The sequence below is a fragment of the Penaeus monodon genome, unplaced genomic scaffold (genome assembly GCF_015228065.2).
Source record: "Penaeus monodon isolate SGIC_2016 unplaced genomic scaffold, NSTDA_Pmon_1 PmonScaffold_4808, whole genome shotgun sequence".
Classification (NCBI taxonomy): Eukaryota; Metazoa; Arthropoda; class Malacostraca; order Decapoda; family Penaeidae; genus Penaeus; species Penaeus monodon.
This window is the reverse complement of record NW_023659673.1, coordinates 2,501-7,500: the sequence shown is the minus strand read 5'-3', so window position 1 is coordinate 7,500 and position 5,000 is coordinate 2,501. Positions and strand designations below refer to the sequence as shown.

General features: G+C 35.4%; 1 pseudogene; it reads left to right on the top strand.

Annotated features, from left to right (window-relative positions):
- Positions 1–2,006: 2,006 nt before the first annotated feature.
- The window catches only part of LOC119571026, a 3,719-nt pseudogene continuing 725 nt past the window's right edge, over positions 2,007–5,000 (top strand).

Here is a 5,000-nt window from a genome sequence, read left to right as displayed (position 1 = left end):
ATTATTATTATTATTATTATTATTATTATTATCATTATTATTATTATTATTATTATTATTATCATTATTACTATCATTATTATTGTTATTATTATTATTATTATTATTATTATTATCATCATTATTATTATTATCATTATCATTATTATTATTATACTTATCATTAATATTATTATCATTATTATTATTATTATTATTATTATTGTTGTTATTGTTATTACTATCATCATTATTGTTATTGTTTTCATTGTTATCATCATTATTATAATCATTATTATTAGTATCGTCATTACTACCGTCATTATTATTGTCGAAAATATTATAATCATTATTATTGTTAGTTATTACTATTATTAGTAGTTTCAGTAGTGGTAATAGTACCAGTATTTGTACTATTAATGCTGTCATCATCATTATCATTTGATCATCATTATATGATTATCATTATTGTTTTTTCACAATTATTATAAATATTTTTAATAGTTATCATCATTATATTTTTTCTTATTATCATTATTATAATTATTATCATTGTTGCCATCTTTCCTACTCATTGCTACTATCATTATTACCATTATAATCATTACGATTGTGTTATTTATTATTGCTACTTTTATTGTTATTGTTATCATTACCATTTACAGTATTGCTGTTACTATTGTTATTACTATCATTATTATTATCACTACTATTATCATGTTATTCTTATCATTGCCATTATCATCTATATGTTATCGTTATCATTATTATAATATTTTTTATTATCATTTTACTTTCATTATCATTATTATCATTATTATTATTATTATATTATATAATTTCTTTCCATTATTATCATGATCACTGTTATCATTATCCTTATTATTATTATTATTATTATTATTATTATTATCATTATTATTATTATTGTTATTATTATTATAATCATTATTATTATTATTATTGAACTAGTTTCACAGTTGATGTTACTGGTATTTTTCTCTTGTCTTTATTTTTGAGACTCTTCACGGGGCACTGCCTGTGTCCTAAGTGTCGAGGATTCTTCTTAATATTCCAGCTGAGCTGAGCAACACACTTTTTTGTATTAGGCCAGGATGTATTCTGTCGCACCCAATTCTTTTTAGATATTCATCCATCTTTGGTGGCATAGCTCCTAATGCTCCTATCACTATTGGTATTACTTTTCCTTTCATCTTCCAACATCTTGCCATTTGGAACTTAAGATCTTGATATTTTTCTGTTTTTTTCTCGTTCTTTTTCTATTATTCTGGAATCGTATGGTACCGCTATGTCTATTATGTCAAATTCTTCTTTGTCTTTTCTTATTATTACTATGTCTGGTCTTCGAGCTTGGACCTCTTGGTCTGTTTGTATGTATTGGTCCCATTATTATTATTATTATTAATTATTATTATTATTATTATTATTATTATTATTATTATTATTATTATTATTATTATTATTATTATTATTATTATTACTATTATTATTATTATATTTTATTATCATTATTATCATTATCATATTAGTAATAGTAGTAGTAGTAATAGTAGTAGTAGTAGTAGTAGTAGTAGTAGTTTTTATTTTTATTAATGACGATGGTGATAATGATAATACACACTTTTTAGGATTTTAGCTTTATGTAGCAAAACATCGGGCTATCGGTTAAACGTTTTTGCAGTGTTTCCTTTTTTCGTCTCCATCTCTTTTTCGGCAGATATTTTGAATGCGAATAAGATGCAGACTCTAAAGGACATTTAGTGCTCCCTTTATAAATATCATATTCTCATAACCAGGGCCAAGTGTGAACAGTCACTGAACTAAAATTAGAGCATCTTGACTTCACTGAATACAGTATAAACATCACACAACCCACTCAGACACGTTCCTCCAATCACATGTCAGTTTTGCAGTGACGTCACGAAAGACTTGGTTCTGATTGGTCGAACAGCATGATGCGAGGAACGTTCTAGAGAAATGGTCGAGTATTTTATGGCAGACTAATCTAAGCAGCCTTCAGTTTACCTCCAGAGTGAACACGGAGAAAGACACTTGTTAAGTAAATCTCGGGCGGATTCTATACCAAACCAGACCAGAAGGTAAGTACATTGCGTGGTTATATGTTACTCTGTGATATACAACCCATTTCTATAATATAACTATTAGAAAAAAAATGACTTCCATACTAGGTGAGATATGAATATGGTGAAAGACAGCAGTATAACAATAGTCATTTCTTTGTCAGTACCCTGTACAAAGTTATTATTATCAAAAGATGCTTACGCTGATGGTAATAACATTATCATGGTCCATCCTTATCATCCCTACAAAAATTCAATTATAACGAAACTGACGAAAACGGTATACGGTCAATAAAAAAATATAGACTAGCTACTTGGACAGTAACTATCTCTTCTCACTCGAGTATGATAGCGAGACTTTATAGACAACCTCCGTGGGCGGTTGGTGGGAGTGATATTTTTTCATACACTGCCATCATATATATAGGACTGAAGAATGCATTAACGTTTATAATAGAAAATCATGAAAATTATGGATTACTAAAATTTCCTAATATACATGTGTATGTATATATATATATATATATATATATATATATATATATATATATATATATATATATATATATATATATATCTTCTTCTTTTAACGGTAGGTTCATGTCTGAGCCGCCGTGGTCACAGCATGATACTTAATTGTAGTTTTCATGTTGTGATGCTCTTGGAGTGAGTACGTGGTAGGGCCCCCGTTCCTTTCCACGGAGAGTGCCGGTGGTACCTTTTAGGTAATCATTCTCTCTATTTATCCGGGCTTGGGACCAGCACTGACTTGGGCTGGCTTGGCCACCCAGTGGCTAGGTAGGCAATCAAGGTGAAGTTCCTTGCCCAAGGGAAACAACGCGCCGGCCGGTGACTCGAACCCTCGAACTCAGATTGCCGTCGTGACAGTCTTGAGTCCGACGCTCTAACCATTCGGCCACCGCGGCCCCATATATATATATATATATATATATATATATATATATATATATATATATATATATATATATATATATGTATAGATATATATATATATATATATATATATTATATATATATATATATGCGTGTGTGTGTGTGCGTGTGTGTGTGTGTGTGTGTGTGTGTGCGCGTGCGTGTGTGTGTGTGTGTGTGTGTGTGTGTGTGTGTTTATATTCACTTATCTAATATATCTCTTCAAATGCGTTATTAATTCTTCCACTATATATATAATATATATATATATATATATATACATATATATACATATATAAATACATATATGTATACACACATAAACATACACACACATACGCACATGCAAACGCACACATACAAACATGCACTCACACACACACCCGCACACACACGCACACGCACACGAACACGCACACGAACACGCATACGCACACGCACATGCACACGCACACGCACATACACACGCACACGCACATGCACACGCACACACACATACACACACCACACACACACACACACACACACACACACACACACACACACACACACACACACACACATTTCCATTTATCTTTCTTTAATAAAAATCATTTTGGTTCCAGAATGGCAGCTCCAGCTATCGGCATCGACCTGGGCACCACCTACTCGTGCGTGGGAGTGTTCCAGCACGGCAAGGTCGAGATCATCGCCAACGACCAGGGCAACAGGACCACGCCCTCCTACGTCGCCTTCACCGACACCGAGAGACTCATCGGAGACGCCGCCAAGAATCAGGTAAAATTCTTTATATTCCTATATTAGTAACATGTCTCCTGCGTATGTTATAAAGCGAACTATATAGCGCAGCTTTATTACCAAATTAAATGCCTATTCATTTACTTATTCTCCCTTTGGCAGGTGCCATGAACCCTAACAATACAGTATTTGACGCTAAACGTCTTATTGGCCGCAAATTCGACGACCCAACCATTCAAAGTGACATGAAGCACTGGCCTTTCACTGTCATCAACGAGGGAGGCAAACCAAAGTTAAGGGTCGAGTTTAAGGGATAAAACAAGACCTTCAACCCTGAGGAGATCTCGTCCATGGTGCTCACCAAGATGAAGGAGACAGCCGAAGCCTACCTAGGAAAGACTGTCAAGGACGCCGTGATCACGGTCCCCGCCTACTTCAACGACTCCCAGCGACAAGCTACAAAAGATGCTGGAGCCATCGCGGGCATCAACGTTCTTAGGATCATCATGAACCCACAGCCGCCGCCATTGCTTATGACTGGACAAGAAAACTGGTGGAAAAGGAGAACGAAACGTGTTGATCTTCGACCTGGGAGGCGGTACCTTCGACGTGTCCATCCTCAGCATCGACGACGGAGTGTTCGAAGTCAAGTCGACCGCAGGAGACACTCACTTAGGCGGCGAGGACTTTGATAACAGAATGGTAAATCATTTTACTCAAGAATTTCAGAGAAAATATAAAAAGGATATGACAAGTAACAACGCGCACTTCGACGTCTCCGAACTGCCTGTGACGAGCCAAGCGAACACTCTCTTCCTCCACACAAGCCAGTCTGGAAATCGACTCTCTCTTCGAGGAATCGACTATTATACATCCATCACTCGTGCAAGATTCGAAGAGCTTTGTTCCGACCTTTTCCGAGGAACTCTAGAACCAGTGGAGAAAGCTCTCCGAGACGCCAAGTTAGACAAGAGTACTATCCATGACATCGTCCTTGTTGGAGGCTCAACGCGCATCCCCAAGGTGCAAAAACTCCTTCAGGATTTCTTCAACGGCAAGGACTGAACAAATCCATCACCCAGACGAAGCTGTGGCATACGGAGCTGCAGTTCAGGCAGCCATATTGCGTGGGGATCAATCCGAAGGTGTAAAGGATGTACTGCTCCTGGATGTTGCTCCCCTGTCTTTGGTATCGAGACAGCCGGTGGAGTTATGACAGCCTTAATCAAACGAAACACTACAATTCCT